The following is a 24,282-nucleotide window of genomic DNA, read 5'->3' on the forward strand; positions in this document are numbered from 1 at the left end:
AGTTTAATACTTAGTAAATGTTCTTGAATCATTCTATCTTAAATCCTATTCTCCTCGGACCTCAACTATATCTAGAATGACATTTATACCAGAATAACTCTCCAAAATTGTGAGTTTGTATTAAAACTGGTTTTAGGAGGATGGGATAAGGCCAAAGAAAATTGGAAACGTTTAAAAGAACTACCCTTTAAGCTGACGTAAACATAGCTCCTCAATACTTAAATTTATCTCCTTCAGAATGAAAATAACAGCCTAAGAAAAAAATAACAGCCTAAGAAAAAAATAACAATATGTCAGATGAACTTGAGAGTATTTTAGTTTCTATAGATCTACCTGGCAGAGAAAATCTAGCTACACACGCTAAGTGCTAAATGCAAATCACAAGCAAGACTTCATTATTATTTATTTCTTTGATCAAAAGTATGTATATGATATACATCAAAGAGTAATGTATACAGTGGACTTTGTATACACACTAAATACTACATAGAATATGCCTGCGAGATTTCATTAATATGACTAGATTGTTATTTTATAGGACAAAAATGATTGTTTTCTTTTCAATATTACAGATAAACTTTAGTTCATTAATATAGATGGGAAATAAAAGATTCATTTTACTCTGGAACTGAAGAAATACGAGTATTTCAAATTAATTTGTAAAACTGTATTTGATCAGTATAGCATCTTTTTTTTAAATTAAACCTTTATCTAGATAGCAAATAATTTATAAAAGTTAGACTTATCTAACATTTTCTGGTGGAGATGCATTTACAAAAATATAATGAAATATTATAGTTAAAAACTTCTTGACCAGATTAGAGCCTACATGCATGAAATATTCATTTTCCTAAATTTAAAACATTAGCATCTAAAATCAATAGTATATAAACATAATATTCATAGCAAATTTGCTTTTTTAACCAACAGCTAGCTTGTTTTTCTTTTGCTCTTTCTAAAAAGTTTAAGATCTTCAGCAAAGCACAAAGATGTCTAGATGTGTTTGATGTATGGTATCAGAGGCCCAGTCCCAAGCACTTTCGATTCCCCTAGGGATTTTCAACTTTAACTTTCCATTAGTTAGTAGACCTATAAATACAATTTACTTTATACCATCGAATAATCTATATTAATAAAGCAAAGTTTCTCAGTATGTGGAGGACTTATTGTTGAGTGTGCACTTAATATTTTAGAACTGTTTGACTACTTAATATAAAAAATAACATTGTAGCAACAATGGCATGTGTTTTTCAGGACGTCGTTTATAAAAAATAATGTTGCATAAACAATAATAATAAAAAGTCTTTAGATACCTTAACACCAGACGGAATTAATAAAAATATTGTTAAAAAAAATACTTTTCTTTCTGAAACATTCTGCTTTTTTTTCAAATTTACAGAACAATGAGTGTGGGTAACAAAGCCTTTGACAAAGTTTGTCTTAAAAATAAAAAAATAACTCTGAGCATGGGTACACGTCCGCTACTAATTTATAAATAAGTTATTTGAATTACTTAGTACTTTCATTACACAATTGTTTTTGTTCAATTCCCTTTTTAATTTATTAACTTTTCTACAAATAGAAAATTCCCTCTCTTTATTAAGAAAGGAGGAAAAGTGGACGTTCCATGTATATGTATGGGTATCCCTTGAATAGATATAGGACATATAAAAAGTTAGTTATTCTCTTAAAATCGGTTAAAGTCCAATGACAATATTATTACCCATAAAAATTTGCCCTGAAACTCAAATATTTATCTATAAATATTTATTATATTGTATAATCTATAAATATTTTTTATCAGTCCTTTTCCTTCCACATTCAAAAAGTTGTTTTTGAATATTTAGACTTTTCTTTTATCAATATTTTCAGAAAAAATTGTTAGTATTGAATTATTAAATTACATCAATATTGAGTTTCATCCAGGGAATTAGAATGTTATTGTGTTTAATGAACTATTGGAGGCGTTTGCATATAGTTTGGAACACTGAATACAGTGCTCCCTGATGTATATCATCCACATATTTTTTTTTATCTTAAATGAAATATTGAGGGTGTGTAGATGTAGCATCGACCATTTAGCATACACAGAGTGCTGGTTTAAATATGCTTGCTAGTGAGTGTATAAGAGACTTAAAGTGCTCATCAGTCATTCATGATACATTTATTGATTATTTCTCTAATTACTATTATGAGGGGAGGATACATAAGAAGTGATAAAAGTATTGAGTAGTTACTTGCGAGTGTGTTCATATTTAAAAAAAGGTTATACTCAGGATTATATATTATTAGAGTAAAATTTGTCTTTAAGTCGAAACATAAATACTCCTCGCAATGCCGGGTGATGACTGATAATATTAGATGAATAGTATATTTTGTAAAGAAGATATTTCTTGTCTTTATGAACAAATTAATAAGTATAAACTATTTATATCAAAATAAGCTTAATTAATTGATTTAGTCTTTAATTTGAACTATACTATAGTTATATTTGCAAAAATGTATCTTGTTGATATTGTCAAAAATAGATCTAATTTTAAAATTACTAATGTTCGTAGTGTTGTGTCATTTCTTATTTATGCGGTCTAATATAGTCTTCGATTATTAGAACAGTTGATTTACTAAGCAAAATAAGATATATGAAAGATGTGCCATGAGGATATCTTGCAAATTAGTTAGTGACGTCACATGAGATCAATTTTACCATTTTTAAGGACTAACATATTTAGTATTTTAGAAACTAAATAAAAAGATCAATAAAAAAGACCACTCTTTTTGGTTACATAAAATGAATATAATTCTTTTTTTTTAATGTATTTGAAAGAATTTCAAGTAGACCATTTTCTACTTTTGAAATTCTCTTGTAAAAATTAAATCAGACAAAGTAAAAAAATTCACATTCCTTAGAAAATAGTTTATAAAAACTGCTAAAAAAAGTACTAATTAGTATTTAAAATAATGTTAATGCATGCTTAGAACAACATAGCACGTAATCTGCATTTTAATAGTTTGATAAAGAGAATGATAAATTATTCCTTAACTCATATTGCTTTTATTTTAAACTATTTTATGGAGTTTGTTTAAAAAAATTATTCATTTTTAACCTTTATTAACACACATGGCGATTTAAACAAAAATATTAAAGAGTATAATTATAATTGGGATCACTTTTTCTGAGGTGAAAGTAGAGTCCATACTCGGGTACTATACTTCTTAGTAGATGAAATATTAATTACAAATACATATATAAGATATTTAATATGTCATATTAGGTTAGGATCATATTTTCTACAACCTAGTTATACAAAATACGAACTTTTCTTCAACTAGTCTTCCTCCCTTCCTCTATTGCTTTGTTCTTTGTTTTTTAATCCATGATAACATCCAAAAATAACACAAATATGTATACACTGAGACAAAGAAGGGGGAGGGGGGTTGGATCGTGACTCTTTGAAATGAACAAAACAATCTATTGATTTACAATTTTCTGATCCTATCAAAAACTATTTATCAATATAAATACATTTATATTTAAGCTTTCTCATCTTCAAAATCTTTGAAAAAAAAGGATATAGTTAAATGTTTCCCCTCTCAAAACCAAGTAAAACATCTTATCCTATAAGTATTTACATATATATATATGTACAAACATGGCGCTTAAGAATACAAAACAACTCTCATAGTTAGAGTAAAATAAAAACAGATGTGGAAAAAAAAATAATACGTAAACAATAAAAAAATACTTCTAAAACATGGTTATCTAATTAAATGTTTTAGTATCATAATCATAGAAGTAGTAAAAATTCCCAGTCTTCAATGAATAAAAACAGTATTGTGGATTCTGTATGAAATACCATATTGCGGCCAAACAAAGTAAATGTGTAAAACTTTAGAACTATTAAGCCCATAATTGAAAAAAAGAAAAAAAAAATACGCACAAAAAGACAATTCCTACCGTGGAATAATAAGTAAATGTTCCTCTTATTTTCTTTTCCTTCCATTCTCTCCCATAGTCGGGGAAAAAATCAAAAAAAAATCGATTATAAATGATCAATTTATACTAATCTAATTTGTCTGTATGATATGCCACCGACTCACTGGAGCCACTTTATACAGTGCTCCATGATGCATACCATAAACGTACTTTGATCTAAGAAATAAAAAAAATGTAGTTGTATAATTAAATATTGTAGGGATTGGCATATAGCTAGTATCGAACCTATACATAGAAAATTCTGTATAGAGTGTTTAATAATTATGAATTAATATACTAAAAGTATGTGTATAACTTTAAAACAACGAGGAAAAATAAATCTTTATTTCAAAATAATATGAACATAATTTGTTATTCTTATAGTACTAACAATTTTAAACCTTAATTTTTGATATAAATGTCTATGAAATGTTCATTACTTGATGCGAACTTTGGAAAAAAAAATTAGTACTTCAGTTTTGAAGGGGTTTTACATATTATGCATAAAGAAAAATGAATAATCCAAGACATGATAAAGGAAAACAAAGGAACAGCTTTGAACAAAATAGTTAATTAAATTCAATTAGCTTCGATAAAAAGGACTAAAGAATCAATCCTAAGCAAAACAGTATCAAGATAAATAAATAATTGAAAATAATTTGATTGAATGTTTTAGAAGTCTGCTCAAAAGCATTCCTGATAAAATGCAGATTAAAAGGAATAAGAAACTGTTTTTAGTAATATCGGGTTGTATAATAATATCCCCATTTTCTGAGGAAAAGTTAAAAAATTTGTTTCTTTTATGCATTGATTTTCTTTTGTGTTTGATCGATTGATACAATTAAAGAAATAGTATTCATACTTCTATAATTTTTTTTTTGTATATGTAAGCTTCATATTATTGCAATGGTTTATTCATTTTTGCTTAAGTAGCAACAATGCTAATATTCTTTGAAATGGTAATTTTTCAGAGCCCCTGTTAATTTGATGGAATCTTTTCCACATAACAGACTTCCATATCCAGGTAATATCTTGTGCCTGTCATATTTTTGTAATTATATTTCTTATTTAAATTCTTAATTGATATGATTTACTTTCTGATTCATTTTTTCGGGAGGATGGTACTTCATTAGTTACATAGTATTTAATTTCATCCGTAACAACTACTAAACTTGACTGTTATAAAATATCAAATTTATAGTTTGAGTAATTAAGCTCGTATTAAAAAAATTGAAGGGAAGTTAAAATGGTGTAATTAGCTCTTTTATTATTCTATGCTAAGAATTAAAAAAATTTTATTTGTTAATTCAGTCTTAAGGTACAAAAATTTATATACTAATAGAAATATTAAATTATATTCAAATTGCATTCATAAGTACGTGTAAATTCTAGGGTATTTTATTCAAATAATAGAGATCTAACCATTAAATACTTAATATCTAGATGGCCACAAGCCAATCAACCTCATTATTATAACTTTTAAAATAAATAATTTTTCTGTTAAATAAAGTTGGAAAGAGAATAATTTATTTTTGTTACAAAGTGATGAATCATAAACACAGAGATGGGGACATATCCGATCGTAAATTAAGAACCCTCATTTGTCATTTAAGTAATATATGATGGTTTATTTTTTGGTGGTAAACTTGAAAGAGACCCCAAAAAGTAATGAAGAAAGAGATAATTTTTTTATGCAAGATTGCAGACCGCCTTTTCTAGTGAGAATGGAGGAACTATCTTTTATAAAACCACATGCAAGGAAGAAATTTTTGAAGGAATATCGATAACATAATTATGAAATTGTCATTTTCTTCGCAGTTCATCATATTTCTCTTTTAATGGTGGAGAACGTCTACAAATAAACCTGTTTAATATATACATAACTTTGCATCTAATAATTCTTGTCTAACCTCTCGTGTTTGGATTTATCTTTTCATATTAATTAAAGCGTTCAAAATAGTGTTCTAATTTGACTTCTCAGCTGATTATATGTTTATGGTTCATTTTTGAAGAGTTTATTATCAAGGATGCCTCATCCTCCCCTCTGTATATATTTATAAATTGACGATATGGGCTTGAATATTTTAACCTTTCCCCTCAGGAATTTTAAACTTATATGATGGATGCAAAACCTAAGTGTGAATTGTTCAAAATGTTAAGCATGAATTAGTTCATATTTAAATACACCAAATCGTTATTATCATCCCCACTACTTAAAAGGAAGTCACGGGCACCAAATGAAGTTGAGGTGATATTTATTTAATTTAAATTGATTCTTATAGTTTATTGTGATAGTAAGTTCAACTTTTACTTCCAGATATTTATTTATTATATTATATTTAGATATGAATGCTACAAATGTTTAATTGGAATAACTCATGATTACAATTATCTCTCAATGTCGAGTAATTCACCTATAAAATAATAAATAAACTGATGTTTTGTTCGGTTCTATAATTATTATTTTTATTTGAAAATCCTATCATGTATTGCTCCGAAACAAATTATATTTTTTTATAAGAAATTAATTGAGATAGATTGGAAATGGTTGGATTGAAACTGTTTGTTCTAATAAATGCATCTTGTTCGCTAATGTCCTCATACTAATGTTTCAAAAAAGCAAGTGATTTAAATTTAAAACTTCGCTTTATTTATTTATTCAATCTACAACCACAGCTTATTTCATTGATTTTGTTATATACATTAATTGAGATTCATCTTCCATTCAATCTACTATTATTTTGTAGGCACACAATTAATATCAAATTTTTTTTGAGCTCCGACAAATTTGACAAATACTCTTTCTTCTCTTAAAAACTCTTAGACCTTAAATGATATTTCATCATTATTTCGTTTATTCCTTACCTCAACCATTGCTACTACACTGGTACCTTAAAAATCAAAGTTATTTTTGAATAATCCATTTGCAATCTTAATTGAACGATCAACGTCCTTCCCATAATAATTTGTAGTTTTACTTTAAAGATTTGGCTGTTTGATTAAAAAAAAGATTTGGGATTATTGTTCTTTGATTTAGAAAAAGAAACGATGAATTATGTGCATTGTTAGTAATAGGTTAAAAACAATATCCTTCACTCTTATTCCATTTAAAAATAAAGAAACTAATTCTACATCAGAGAAACTTACTTTTTTTTTTAAAGATTAGAACCTATAAAAAAAAAAAAATTATAAAATACTTTTAATCATTTCTGCGTTTGCTTGGAAAATAAAAAAAGAAGAACACCAAATTTTCCTAAAAATGTAAATTTTAAAGCTTTAAGGTGTTGGGCGACCTCTTAAAATTTTTCAAAATTGTTCAATCTATATTAAACCTATGAAAGATCATCATTTCCAAAAAAAGGAGTTTTAAATGGACCGGTCATATACTCGTATATATACATTTAGACATATACAATAAAACCATACAAAGTTATAAATTCGTTTTTTTTTACCATAGTCATGATATATTTTGCAATATTATCAAAAAATCAATTTATACAATATACAAACTTGCATATGTACCCTTTCATATTAATAAAATAATCAAAGCAACGTAGAATGAAAAGAAACCACATAATCCATATATAACTTTTGTGAAATTTCTTGGATTACTAATGTTCATGTTTGGTATATAATTTTATTTATTATGATTCTATAGAAAATTGAGCAAAGGCCCTTAAAATTCTCAACCCTTTGTATGATTACTTTTAAATACTAATTATATAAATTTGTCATACAAAATCTCATCATATTTGATTTTAAAATCTTAGGAGCTTGTTTTTAAGTTACTAATAGTTACAAAATACCTAATCATATGTACCAATGAGTTATCAATATCAGTCTTAGATAACTATAAATATATGAATTAAGAATTATTTAAAATGGCAGCCACCAACCTCGATCACAGCCTCAATACCCGTTCGGAACTTGGCACAGGTTGCCACTATATAATTGACGGACATGTTGGCCATTGCTCCTTGATGCTAGCTTTGAGCTTGCTCTCTAAGACACTCCACACTGAAGTCGAACGGATTTAGATCAGGACTGGAAAAGGGCCAGAATGTCTAGTCTCAGAAGTCAGCAAAGTGATCCTTACAGAAGTTCTATATCTTCAAAGCCGTATGGCAGGGGCACCGTCTTTGGTACACACATAGTCGTTCTCAGAATAGTTACCCTTCATCCAGGGTAAGATTTTCTACCTCAGGACCTTATAGTAGTCCTCAGCCCATTTTTCTCATCAGGCTTTAAGAAGAAGGGATCTATTTTCTTCCTATCAAACGCCACGAATCATAAGTACATTGTTTGGGCCTGATGTTTCGTCATGGAGGTGCACTGGACTTCCTCAGGTGCTGCTGCTATTAATCAGTCGTTTTTGCTGCTCAAAACCTGGTCGACTGTGAAGACGGATGACTCTTTAAGTAATTAAGAACATTTTTGCATCTCTCATGCCTTAAAGCCTTCATTTTGTCGGTGAGGAGATGTCTTGGAGTCCTGAAAAACTTTTTAAGGCCGAGGTCATCATGAACTTCCTTCCTGATGTTGATATCGTCCACGTTGAACTTGTCAGTCAAGCGGCACTTTGATACTGTTGGATATTCCTTGATCTTGGCTTAAAGGACAGAGTGTTGAGATTTTGTTCAGACCATGAGTAAGACAAGTGGCATACAAAATAATTATGTTTATGCTATTAAACTGCTTTAATGCAATGCCCTGCTCTATTGGTAATGATCACCTTCAATGTTTCATCTCTGAAATCAGAGGCAAGAACAATGCTTATTCTTGTAACCGTAAAACTTGTAATCTTTGTATGTTTTCCAAATTAATGGGATAATGACAGACCAAAAATGACCACCTAAAGGACCAACCACGACTGCATTTATGGATCACCATCGAGTCTCTAGTTTCCTCTAATGCAATAAATATATCCTTACTTATCCTCAAATGCTTAATGGATCTTAAACAACAGTTCTTTACTTTGAGACGCAATTAACTTATTAAAGGAAATAAAACGGTGAATTTCTTTTATAGTGAAAAGTAATATGAACATAAATTTTTTTACTGATTCTCGAAATAGAATAGAATATTGCAGGAGACAAACATCTTGGTTATATAAGTAGTAAAATTGGACACATCAACATTGGAATAATTTATGGTACTTGTGTGAAGTTCAAAATTCATCTTGTAAACTCGGTTTTTAATGTGTTGTTCTAATTTAGACTTATTCAATGCTTTGATCCCATTATCACAAATATGACAAATCAAAAGTCTATAGAATCCTTTGTGCTCAATATATTTTTACCAGAATGATTATCAGTAGTTAAAGAATATATATATTCAATTTATTTACCCTTTCAAATAGATAATATCAATATAAAATATCAATGAATTTTCAAATAAAGTAATATTATATATTTTTACATGTATTTTTATTTTACACAAATTATATTTTCTTTAATGGAAAGATTTCTAATATGGGACTTGTAGGCACAATTATAAGTGTCTTCTAATATTCACAATTCAAAAATTTGTTTAGAAATATATATATATATGTATATAATAAGCGTCTATGAATTGTTTTTTTTTAATTTTAACATCCATAATGTTAGTTAATATATCAAATTAACTTCTATTTTTTAATAGTGCAGAAAAAAAAATCCCATATGTTTATATTAAATACTGGTAAATAAGTGATATTGATAAAAATTTAAATAACGTACTTAGAATTTTGGTAGAGTCGACGATGTCAATGAAGTTATTTTTGATGTTCTTTATAATATTGAATCCGATTTTTGAAAATAACAATTTTGAAATTTTAAAAAATAATTAATAATATTTAACAATTCTACAAAATTGCAATTAACCATTACATAGATAATGATATCAACGAAATTAATATACTTAGTAAAAACGTGTCGATGACATAGGTTCCAATTTGTTGATCCATATAATCAACTCTCTCCATCCCTTTGTTCAGAGCATTACTAATGATTCATAATGGGTCGTTTTATCTTATTGAACATTTGACAAGCTCTTCATCCTTGATAAAGACAAATAAAAATAATGGTTTAATATTTAATGGCTAACAGCATTGTAAAACCATTCCTACCTATTCACCATTGATAGACACGGAGTCGTATTGAACCTTTGCGTGTGCTTTTGAAAGAAGCAGAGGTACCCGGATGATTTTTTTGGGAGTTATATGTGTAATTTCAACTTGTTAGTTCTCTTTTGACTCAGATTTGAATTAATGCTATACATAGGAGTAATTCTTGACGATGATCTTCCTATATACGGAGTGGGATTAGTGTGTATTGCCATTCCCACTTTCTGAGATCTGATCACTGCTAATCTAATTAAATAACACTTAACGCTTATAACTAGAGTTGTAAAAAAAACCTTAAACTCTTGCAAAATGTTTTTATAGTTCACCATCTGAACAGTTTGTTATATTTTTAAAGGTGTTGTCATATTATTTTAATTTTTGAAACGAAACCATCAAAATATAAAAATAGGTACCTTCATATAAAAAGACGAAAAGTAATACTAGGAATTTTTTGGAGAGCTATAAGTGTCAGTCCTTGTTGAACTCAGAGTAGAACGGATGATCGAAATCAGAGTAATTTATGCCCATAAACTGGTGAAATGCCGATTTTGATTTGATTGTAATTCCTTCATCTTATAACTACGTGCAAAAATATAATAAAACTTCAGAACAATTAGCTGCTGTCTTCTCAAAAAATCTCCAAATTCTCAGGGTTACTATGTCAAATCACGATTTCCTTTTTTACAAAACAAAAGTACTTCAATTTTACAAGTCTATTCTTGACGAAAGGGCAACGTGGTTAGCAAAGCAATTCAAAGCAAACTTTCGCTAATTTATTTAAGTTTGTAAATATTTTTTTTGTTTCTAACTCTTTCGAGATAACATTAGAAAAATTTGTGAGATAATAATATTTTTAAAGATTTCAGGAATTGAAGGTTGAAGTTTTATTTCCAGATAAGCTAGAAATTATTTTTCCATGCTGTATTTGTCACCTTCTACTGTTTTCGGCTGACTAGTTGGCCACTTAAAGAAGACTCAGATATCGATTCCTCCAAGGACACTCCTATCTCCTTCCTGTGTGGAGATACCGTTGGATATACGTTGGTAGATAAATCTTTATTACTTATAAACGAGTTTTCCAACTAAAATACGATGTAGTAAATGGACATAAAATTTCAAAATCTCACGCAAGTATAAATTCAAAATCTTGAAAAACTTTTATACAAGCTCAAGATAATTATCAGGCAAAACTGGATGATATTGCACAAGGCCTCTTAAATACATGTCCCCTAAGACAGTGGTTCCAAAACTTTTTGTACACGAGGTATACCAAAACACAAATAAATTTTTTAAGACAAACTTATTTTAAACCAATCCTTTGGAGTATTAAAAGCTATTACAAATAATGGATGCTTGTCACCAATCTTACGGCAGACTTGAACTTGCAATATATTGAATTTTATTGCAATCCTAAAGAATTGTCAAAACTAAAATATATCTAAACGTGATATGATATAAGTATCAAGTGGCATAGTGTAAATAGGAAGTATGTGTAAATATGTATTAATACATAAATAAAGAGAGAGTCTGTTCTAAGTGTTTGAAGTGTATTTATTGATATGAATTAAAAAGTAATATGGCGCAGTGGCACAGTGATTAAGAAATTTTGAATGCCCAAAGTGAGAAAATCAAATATTAAAAAGGATATCGACGAAGAGCGAACTAGAAATGGAAAATCAATCACTTATGGAGCTGATTCAAAAGCTGTAAAAGAATGTGGAATTAACAAATCAAGAATCTACAGTGACAATAATGAAAATGATGATGGAAGAACAAAAACAAGCTGGAGATGAAAACCGACAATTCATGAAGAAAATGTTCGAAAATTTGATTTATCATAAGAGAAATAAAGATAATGAGAAAGTCAACGAAGGAAGGTCATCAGCAAGTGTCAGAGAAGTAAAAATTCACATAAACCCAACAACTCAGATAAAAGTAGATATGGAATTAAAACAATTTATAAACTGGAGAGCACTCTGGGACAATTATGTAATGGCGATGGGGATATTACCAAACAGAAGTTAAGAAAAAAAACATTTTTAAATCATTATGTAGTACAGAGATGTTGAATAAAATCAATCACGCCATGGAAATTAACATTGAAAATGAAAATTTTATAAAAGAAATTATGGTAGTTATAGAAAATTACATAAAAAACATACAAATATGGCATTAGAATGAATAAAACTAGGGGAACGAAAAAAAAAGAGGATGAAAAGTTTGATTCATTCAACACATCATTATGTGTTCAAGCTAAAAACGCTGGGTTACGTGAGATGACGTTTGATGCTTGGATGCCAATTTAATTATACTGCGGAAAAGGAATGAAGATACAAAGAAATTTTTATGATCTAAATCACCCAAGTTATCCCTTACAGAAGTAATTTTTATCTGCCGCAGTGAAGAGAAGGGAAAAGTCATAAGAATCATTGGCTAGAAAATCAGTAGGATTAATATCCAGTATAAAGCAACAAAATGTTAAAGAAATAACAAGTCAAAAATACATGAGATGTTCTTATTGCGGAGGTAACAATCATGGAAAGGGAGGAAAATGCCCGGCATTTGGAAAAAAGTGTAATCGCTGCAGAAGAATAGGACACTATCAAAGAGTTTGCAAGTCCAAAATAGATGGTGAACAATTCGCTGCAATAGGAATAAATGGGATTAAAGAAGATACTAATAATCAAATGATATTACTGAATGTAATTTGTGAAAGAAAGGTTATTGGTAAAATTAAAGCAGTTCCCGATACAGGAGCAGAAGTTACTGTAACAAGAATAGAGTTTGTTAAGAAGACAGGATTAAATAAGAAAATGGTGAAAAAGTACGAAGGAGAGAAGATTTCAGGTGTTGATGGACCGCAATTATTGGAAAGTTAAAAATTACTTTAGTGTTAAACCAGTAAGAAGTGAAGAAAATGTAATTATATGTAAAATATTCCTGAAATATTCTTGTCAAGACGAGTCTGTAGAGAACTACGAATCATTTCAAAGGAACTTCCTAAACAAATGGATGTAGCTGTGGTACAATCTTTGAAGAAAGAATAGATAGAGATTAAAAAGAAAGAATTGATGGAAAAATTTGGAGATGTATTTTGTGATGAGGAAGAATTGAAAATTATGGAGGGACAACCAATAACTCTTTAAGAAGATTATCAAGCATACGCAATTCATACTGCAAGAAACATACTATTTACGTATAGAGAAGAACTGAAGAAAGAAATTAACAAAATTTAAAGAATGAAAATAATAAGTAAAGTTGGTGATAAAGCAGTAGATTGGTGCCATTCATTAGTAGTTGTAGCCAAACCTTGTGGAAAAATAAATATATATTTGCGGATCTGAAGAACTTGAATGATCAAGTTAAGAGGCCAATCCATCCCATGATAACACCTTGGGACATAATGTCAAGTATTCCAGCAAACATTGAGTTTTTGACAACATTGGATGCAAAAGAGGAATATTGACATTTGGTATTGGAAGAAAAATCAAGAGAGATGACGTATTTTAGACTCCTTGAGGTAGATGAGCTCCGATGGGATTCATAGCAACAGGGGACGCATATTGTCTTCGTGGAGATGAGACATTGGAAGGTTTATCAAACACTTACAATCATAGATGTCATTCTTACTGAGTCACACAATTTCGAAGACCATATTAAGAATGTCTGTAGAATTCTACAAAGATGTAGAGAAAAAAGAACCATTAAATCTGTCATAGTTCGTATTTGCACAACCTAAATTAAAATATTGTGGTTGTATTTTATCCGAGAAGAGTATTGAAGCGGATCCAAGTAAATTGAATGGTATTCAAGATTTTGCAGAGCCATAATCTAGAAAGAAATTGAGAAGTTTTTTGGGATTAGTGAATCAATTGGGACATTTCTCACAAATAATTAGTGAAGTTGTAGGTCCACTGAGAGAGCTTTTATTTTCAAAAGTAAAGTATGTGTGGACAAAATAATTCTTATCAATGAAGGAAATTAAAGTAGTTCTTACTTTACCACCAACATTAGCACTGTTCGATCCAAGATTAGAAACCAAACTTGTAACTGATGCATCAAGAATAAATGGATTGTGATATGTGTCATGTCAGAAGCACAAACAAGAATGGAAGTTAATTCAATGTGGCTCCCGATTTCTATCAAGTGCTGAAACAAGATACTCCGTGATAGAATTCGAATGTTTAGGTGTAATATGGGCTATAAAAAAACGTCGCATATATCTAGCAGGGTTACCTACATTTTGTTTAATTACGGATCATACACCACTTGTTCCTATTCTTAATAATTACACCATAGATAAGCCAGATAATGCTAGACTAATTAGATTTAGATTAAAAATACCAATGTATCAATTTGAAAAGAAATGGATAAAGAGGAAATATCATGAAGTACAAGATACATGATCAAGATCACCGGTGTTTCATCCCGAGGAAGATGAAGAGTTGGATAGAGATGATGAATATCACAGAGGACAAGTTATTAGAGTTGCTGTTATTAGAGCTACCCATTCAGAAAATGACGAACGATTCGTTGATCCAGTAATAGAAGATATTAGAAAAGAGGTAATAAAAGATCAAAGGTATAAAAATTTAGTCAATGCAGTTGAAGACCATTATATAAACAACTCAGTACAACCATTTTCTCAGATATTAAATGATTTATGTACTGAAATTGGTATTGTTTGTTATATGGTAATTGGCTGGTAATTCCAAAAGAGAAGCAAATTCAAGTTCTTCAGGGATGGCACAGTTCACATCAAGGTATCAAGAAGACGAGAAGAAGAGCTAGGCAGACGATTTATTGCCCAGAAATGAACTCAGATATTGAAGAAATGATTAGGACATGTAGGAAATGTATAGAAAGATTACCTAGTTTAACAGAAGATACGATGATGAGGGACCCGATACAAATGAGGCCATTTGAGATCACGTCTGCAGATTTGTTTGAGTATGGAGGCAACCATTACTTGAAATATGGAGATCGTCTTTCAGGATACCCATATTTAGAGGAATTCAAGAGAGTTCCATCTTAGAGAGAAGCAATAGTGACAATAAGGAAAATATTTTCTGAAATCGGGATTCCATTGAAAATAAGAACAGATCAAGACCCTCAGTTTAATTCCAGGGAATCTCAGATATTCTTGAAGATATGGGGAGTAACATGGGGGCCTTCTTCACCCCATTTTCCGCAAAGTAATTGCCATATTGACAGTTTGGTGAAATGTATGAAGAATCTATTAGTGAAAACAGGAGGGAAATGTAGTTCTGATGAATTCTTACATGGAATTCTGGAGTTTTGAAACACTTCAAAGACAGATGGAAGATCACCAAATGAGATCCTATTTCTTCATCAAGTGAGATTTTGCTTACCTATTCATTGGAAGAGCTACGGTCCAAAATCCGAAAAAGAACAAAAAGACTGTATGAGGAGAATGGAGGAGATAAGGGAAAAGGAGAAAATCCCTTATAATCATAATAAAAGGAACTTACCGGAGTTGAGAATAAGAATGGAGGCGATAGTGCAAAATTACAAGAATAATCCATGGTCAGATGACGGACGGATTATTGGAAAGGAAAAAAAAATAGAAAATACCAAGTTTGATTTAATATAGGAAGAATTATATGGCAAAATAAACGTTTCTTAAGCCTGAAGAATGGGGAAGAAAGGGAATGTGTGGAAGACAATGAGCATACACATAATCATGGAGTCAGAAGGTTGAAAAGAATTCGAGTAAGATCGAACTTGAGAGGGAGATGATATGATAAAAGTATCAACCTGTAAATAGGTGTTAATGCATTAAATAAAGAGAGAGTCTGTTCTAAGTGTTTGAAGTGTATTTATTGATATTAATTAAAACGTAACAATAAGACTGAAAAAATGAGCACTGTTTCTTTTTAATTGAGGGGGAGCGTGCTCAAGATTTCATGAGCGAAGTAATGATCTGGTATTTACGTTATGTATACTAATATCTGAGGTAACGATTTTTGTTAAGGTGAATAAGCACGTCCGGAATCGCTATTTGATTTCTCTCTTCCATTTAAGCAGCTCTTCATTATTGCCGATAGATGAAAATAATACAGATATAACTTATCCTTGTACTCGTAACAACTATTATTTAAATTATTTTCCTTTCAATTATACTCCATCTCAACATTTTTTACACCAATCTGTATATGTACATCGTAAAGAATTACAGGCTAGCTATAGCAGCTTAGAGATAGATTAAGAACTCTAGAAATACCCCTATATATGTACTTAAAAACTTGTTAAAATAAGATTAGTGATAACTTAGAATGTAAAAATAATTAAATTTATTACTACTTTTTTTAAAAGATAAAAATATATAGAAATATGAAAGCAAATTTGTCAATGACAGTTTTCAATAACAAAAAGTCAATATTTATGCCTAGCTGACATAAATATAAATTTTTTGAAACTAGGTTATTACAAACTTTATTCATATCTACAAGAATGTATGGTTGTGAATGAAAGCAAAATAACTGTAAATGAGTGAACGTCTTATCTCTTGAATGATATACTATAATACAACATATTTTGCTTTAATGCAAGATATGTGTACATCTAAGAAGTGCACGAGAATCCCTTGAGTCACCATCATGATCATATCAATATATGTACGATGAGGGAGAGAAAGAAAAATTATGCTTTAAATGCACATATGCTGTATACCGGCAGTAAATTTAATGATGAATTATGACTTTTTTAGAATTTATAAAGAATAGCAATCCAGGAGTTCCATGAATCATAAATATTCTGCTATTATTTTCTGCTTTGCAAATAAATTTTTGCAATAAAATAGGTTGGTAAAAAGTATATTCGTAATCTTCACTTCATTCCCATACTTTATAATAAGTGTTACGATCATCCCATTTAAGTATGCCCCTTTCTGTTTCATAAGTTGTTGCCAACAAGAATCCAACTTCACAATGCCATTTTTGTAGTCCCTATTGGCAAAAAACACGCACAACCAATATTCACAGGCCTCTATTGAACTCAAATTTGTACTCCCAAGCGCGCCGACGATAGACAAGAAAAGTTGATCGTCACTTGGTGCCAGGTCCGGGCTGTAGAACTTCATATCGGAGCCTACAGAGCTTTTTGCACGTCATCAAATATGTGATCGGCCTGACGTTGTCTTGATGAAAATGAAGGATAAATAAATTATAAGGATCTAACAAAGAGTGTCATTTTTCAATCTAAAAATAGAAATATGGCGAATTTAGTATAAGATAAAGAATTATTAAAGACACTTTTCTAATAATAAAAAAACAGTTTTATATAAGTTTTATTTAGCCAACTTTTAATTTAGTAAGTGTTTTAAGGGTGATAAATGACTGAATAATAATTTCTACAAATTACTATGTTTCCATATTTTCAGAATTAAGGAGATAGAGAGAAAAATGAGACCTATTTTGGATTCTGAGTTTAAAGATAAATTCCATTATTTGCTTCAATTCGTTTGCACAAAGTTTACCCCTCTAATTGTTCCCTTGTGCAATCAAACAACATTTGGAGCAGATAACATTGTTTACATGGGTAGCCAATATGCAAGTTATTAGCTTCATTAGGCAGTTAAAATTTTGTAATTTGTATTAATGCAACTTTTCTGTCGTTGAAGGAGTCATTCATTTGCTTGCACGTCAATTTAGTGTTAAAATGGAACTATACAAAAGTGATATTAGATGACAGTATATCTAAAAAAACACTCAATCTATAAGAATTGAACCTCCCAAGGCGCCATTCCCAATTTCCTTCCACTCCATAAAAAAACTTTGATTATTTTTTTATAAAGCAGTATAATACAGTCATGCTGCGCACCATTGCGAAATTTTTGAGTAATTAAAAGTTCCTTGTTATTTGGGCAACTATATAGCGCATAAAACAACGTCACTGGCGACGTCAAAATAGCTGGTTTTGGATGAATAAGTTTTTGTTCTAACATGTTTCATAACATCACCTCAGTTAATGAGCCTTACAGATAGGATGTACTCAATAAGTGGCTTGATTCTCTAGTGTAAAGACATTGATGATGAATCCGACAAATTATTTCCCCAGGATGTTGTTTTAATAATTTTAATAGAATGTTTTTAATGTACCAAACCACTTATGGCCTCTTTCTTTGTCAAACCGATACACTCTTCATTACATCATAAGAGTCCATATTGACAACATGGCTTGTGCTACACTTGAATCAAATTTGAATATTCTCAAGAACTAACTGTCTAAGTAATAGACAAACGTGGAGCTATTATTTTGGCCTGCCATTTACTTAAATTGCATTATCGATACAAATGGGCTTCATATTATAAACGATTTTTTTTCTTCATACAATATGTCAAATTATCAAGTACCTTATAGTAAATGTTTAAGAAATAACTACAAAATTAACAACAGTCATCTTAATTGTATTTTCAAAGACAAATTTTCAAATATAAACGCTTAATCCATTAAAAAATTCATGACTTTTTAATAATGGCAAAAATGCCATAAGTATATAGTAGTGTTTTATTGAAAAAGTTGCACACATTATACTGTTTATTGGCATTGCCAGGACCTTTGTATATATATATATATATATCAGGGGATTTATGTACCTACTGAATGCAGACGTACAAGAATAATAAATAATAGGATCACACATTATTACCTAAAACTCTATAGCAAAATGTATCTCCAAAGAATAAATCATATTTCACATCTAATTTTATGAGTTTTTGGTTGAGCAGAGATTGGCTAGTTACCACAAGGTTAAGGTGAACCACTTCCATATTTTAGTTAGTTTTATGACTTTAGAGGAATAATCATATATTAGTTTACATATATATCCAATCTAGAACTTTGACATATTTTCTGAATTAACATCCTTGAAGTAATTATTTTCATGTCCTTTATTACGCTGCAGGAACTAAAATATTATTTTATATTCTTTAACTCTTTTATATTTACTTAAATTAAAATATATTTTTTATGCTTAGTTTAATAGTTAAATAAACTTAATCGTATAAAAATCGATAGTATACGCTAATTGGGTACTTAAGTTATATATATATATATATATAAAAGGACAATATTTCATTTGAACTTAATTTCGAAATGGTTGGAAATGATTAAAGAATCCAAATCATACTATTTTTTGGTGAAATTTAATTTAATTTTCACACTGCATATAGATACAATTATTTTCATCTATTAATTCTTTATCGAGTCTATAGATTTAATGCCCATAATTTAGGTTTTATTTTATTTCTTCATTGATTTTGTTTACCACCCTGTTCTTGCATAACAATTTGTTTGTTGTTATATATTGCTTATTTAGAAAAATATTATAGATTTTTGCTTTGTAATGTCATTGGTATACAAATAAAAGAAGTCATGTGTATATGTATACATGTCAACATTATTATCAATTTGTAATTTGAAATATACATATACTTTTTTGTTAACACGGAAAAAATTACTTGTGCATAAAATCCTTCTCATTCTCCTAAAATCCTTACTTCTTAGTTCATTTAGAAATATACAATGATTGACGATGTCAAAATTCACTATCTCAGACTTTGATGTGAAAGAACATCTAAACATTGGGATCCTTCCATTAAAGGAGATGAGATCCAAGGAGTGATGTACAAAGAGATGAGATCCCTTGAAGGGCAGATGGGATCAGAAAGCGCTTGGATGGGGTATTTAAATGGACAAAATATGATATACTATGAATAAGATCTGTCAAAATATCCATATGTTATTTTAATCTCTTGCACTGTTCATTGTTATCACGTCTTTTGCCTAATATCCATTTTATGTAATTTAATACAAGTCAACGGTTTATACTTGGTTATGTATTTTTCTTTGGAATAAACTATGTAGAAAAATAAATTATTAAGTACACGAATATTTAATAGTATCTTAATCATAATTTTACTCAAAAAATTATAAAGTTATTTTAAAACAAAAATACATAAACTTAATCATCTACGACGGTTAATGCTATTCTATATTTTCGGATCGAGGTTACGTGAACCATGAACATAATTATTAATCATGGTTTCTGTTTCCGTTTTACTTTAAGCATCTTGTCTCCTTTTTCCTTTTTAGTTTTTTAGTAATTCCCCTTATTTTTGTTCAAAATAAAAATTGTATTTTGTTCTATCAAATATCGTAAGAAATATGTTTTGTAATTTATATTGTATAGTGTTTTGATGAAAATAAAGTAAAAAATAACTTATTTTTTAAACTAATTTACATATTTTTACCCATATGGACATTGTTGTCCCGTTGAAACCTGAAAGAGCTACAAAATAATTTAATACTTTTTTTTTGTTCGGTAACACTTGATAAAAGAAGAATCACGAAACCTTTTAGAGTCACTTACTTAATTTTATTTTTCGAAATCAGGAGCATTGCGAGCTTTAATCATTAGGAGGGGGAGGCCAAATAATTATCAACATAGTTATATAACTACTTATAAGAATAGGTTTTTGTATTAATATATACACGTATTCAATGGCTTAAAAGAGGAGAATAGAACAAATCATGAAGGAAGAAGAAATGAGACACAGAGACTGATAAAGAAAGACAGTGGGAAATGAGAAGGAGAGAGATATCAAAAGGGAGAAGGAAAATGAGCTTTTATTTCGATCAGAAACAGGCTCTGACCTCAGAGTCTATTTTACAGATCTACTTGTTCAATTTCAAACTCATTTGTTCTACCATTTTAGATTCCATTTAACACTAGAAAGACGAGAGGGTCATTTTGATACCCATTTAGAATTCAATGAAATATTGAGAGAAACTTCGTAATTATATTTGATCAAAATTTCTTGAATACTCCTTATTCATACCATAAAACATCAAAAACAAGATTAAAAATTAAAATTAGTGATCGTTTCGTTAATATAGCGAACACTACCTAGACAGACGTGATTATCTTATTTGATATCTAATCATTTCAAATTTAGTTTTTGTCCTACAACTGTGTATGAAAAGACTAAGCAAGGTCAGACATGAATGGACAACTTCAAATTGAAATTGTGTAACTTTCTTGTTTAAATAAAAATATTTATTTAGCGGAACAAGCAATTCTGATTCTATTTATTATTGTGCAAGGATGTCCTCACGAAAAAATTATCCATTGAAGAAATACGAGATTATCGTGTGTTTCCATTGTACTCCAATTCTGAAAGTAATGATTTCAAATTGAAACAAGAGGAATAATTTGTCCAACCATCTCAATCAAATTATTCTGGCTCCTATATTGAAGTTTTTGACAAGCCTGTCGGTGAAAAAGTTTTGATGAATAGCATTATTAAATTTGCAAGATGATATATGTCTATATTAACAACTAATTGGTATATTTAACATCTCAAGAAATATCCGGATGCAATCAAGTGACTCAATTCCTGCCTTCTAAGAAAAATAAATCAACCAACTTATTAGGAGAGTGAATGAATGTCAACACAATCTAGCACACATTAGAGTTAAAGAGAATTCTCCCCATTTTAGACAAGAAAACATTTTGAAGGAAGTCCAAGGTCCATCATCATTCGCAAAACGTAATATCTTTACAGATACAAATATTAAAAAATAAATGAGTATCCTTTTTGATATCCACATTCGTTTTATGGGGGGGGAGGGGGTCGTTATCGTCAGTTGTTCTAGTGTTAAGGCTTTAATTCCTTAAGGTAGCTTAAGCCAGCAAAAAATTGTCTAGCGATAACATTGCTCAAATGTAAAATTATTTGGTCTTATTATTGACTCTGGGCAACCTTACTCCGGTATAATTTAAAGAAAATAACTCCCTAATTATTTTAGATTACTAATCGATTTCAACCAAAACCCTCTCAGCTCTACCAAAAATTGGTTCGTTCATCAGTTTATTTTTTTGCTGGTTTGGTCAGGTCACAGAATTCATAGAAGCAAGATCTGCTAGCTCTAAAAAACAAATCCACACACTATCAGTAAAAACGATATAAAGAAGAGCTGTAAATATAAAATATTAAGTTTAAAATATATAAAACAAATAACAATATCCTGAAAAATGAAAAAATCCTTGGATCCCATTCAAGGGTCCCTTCCCGGTAAATGAGAAACCCTTATGGGTACTTAATAGATTATTAATGTGTTTATGCCTCCCAAAATTGAACTATAATCCTCTTAACATAGTCAATTCATCTTAGTAACATAAATATTTACTTTTTACCTTTTTGGAAGCTCCGGAATGCCGTGTGGTGGTTAGTCCTACCATCCCTAGGATTTTTTACATTTAACAATTTTCAAAAATTAATTCAAACTTTTAATAGTGAAGTTAAATCCCTTTAATAATATTTATTGTCAGAGTCAAAAGTATGAAAAAGGATGAGAAATGAACTTTTAAAAATGTTAACTGAGGCCATGTGTAAGTTTACACGAATTAAGTATCTTGGAAACTTTTAATCTTTTTTTTTTTTTTTTAATAAAACTTTGGATTATATTTAAGGAACAAAATATTAGAAATAATCGGAAAACTTTATTTTATTTCCAAGTTTTATCAAAATTTTATTATCCGCTTACCAATATATTGGAATATTTTTACTCATGACATTACAAAATAAGAAGAAAACTCTTTAAAAATAAATATAAACTAGTACATCAATGGTAGAATGTACAAGAAATTGAAAAACATATACATATAGTACACATGATACACCCAAGGATTTTACTTATATGTTAGAACTCTGATATTGCCCTTTCAAATAAAGTCTATCAATTTCTAATTATTTCATAGTGACAATGAATTTCCTCAAATTTAAGTGTCATTTAAGACTCCTCCAAAGGATTGATTTTAACAATTAGTTTACAAAAAAATGATGACTATAATTCGTCGAGACAACTTTCAGAAAGTTTATTTAGACATGCACAATTTGTTGTTATGAAAAAAACGTATTTAAATATTTGTAATTGATCAATTCCTTCTTGCATAAGTTTTAATAGATTATTATGGGTTCACATATCTTTTTGATCTTTAAAATCTAAAAAAAAAAAAAAAATTGTTTATTTCACATGAGTGGCTTCACATACTTAAAATTTTTTGTATGTTCTGCTTCATATCAATATCCCCTTTGACATTTGATGCATATATTGAATCATGAAAAGAGTTGAATCAAACTCATAAGAATTCTTTTTTTAAATATTGATTTAATAAACTTTTATTTTTATATTCCTTAATGTCATTCAAAGTAATGTGTATTTAACAGCCATAGAGTATACATACAGAGACAAAAATTTTATAAAGGGTAAAAAAAACAAACATATAACACACACAAAGAAATATTCAAGACCCATAATTCTATATAAAATGTTAATATAGTTTATTTTTAAATATTTATCACGCCACCGTCTAGGTTGGAGCTGGATTCTTTCATGGCGCAGAATTTTCAGGATCTCTGCTTCTAAAGAAACAATTTTTTTATTCGAAGGTAGTGTGAAAAAATCCTTCTTGCTTACTGTGTCTATAATACGTTCCTTTATCAGCTCTGCAAGAGTAAATTAAACAGGTTTTAGAACCAGGCATTCCCACAAAAGGGTTGTCGCTGTCTCTTACTCTTAATGTCAAAAATAGCATATCCTAATACCTCTAGTATTTCTATCACTACTCGATGCAGATGGACTAAAGAGAGGATTTGCTTAGTTCATACGGGCCTAAAGTGTGGATACATTGACGTTCCTGCGATTTAATGCCGAGTTATCACATCCAATGACGACTTCAACCTTTTATTAAGTATTGTATTTGCCCGACTACTGAATGAGATATCATTGAAATAAAGAGGCTTGAAATTATTTTTCCTCTACAACCACGAAAGCCTTTTAATAGTCGATGTAGCCAGAAGATGTGATGCAATCCCTCCAGGTCAAGTACTTCCACACCATTGATCAGAAAAGAAGGATTTACTTCTGTAATGCATCAACTACCAAAGGATAGTTCAAGCAATTGGAACGATTCTTTTCTATTAGCAATAATTAATTTTTTATAACCAACTGCACTTCATAATTAATACAATTCATTCTGAATAGAGTTGTATAAAATATTAGACAAATTTGTAATTTTTTTATCTTAAGCTGCTAATTTTATCATTTCATTCTTGGGCAGATAACGTCTAAGTATCAAAGGCTCCTGAAATACATCAAGTAACACGTCTGGGATAGTTAT

This window comes from Lepeophtheirus salmonis, chromosome 14 (genome assembly GCF_016086655.4).
Source record: "Lepeophtheirus salmonis chromosome 14, UVic_Lsal_1.4, whole genome shotgun sequence".
NCBI lineage: Eukaryota > Metazoa > Arthropoda > Copepoda > Siphonostomatoida > Caligidae > Lepeophtheirus > Lepeophtheirus salmonis.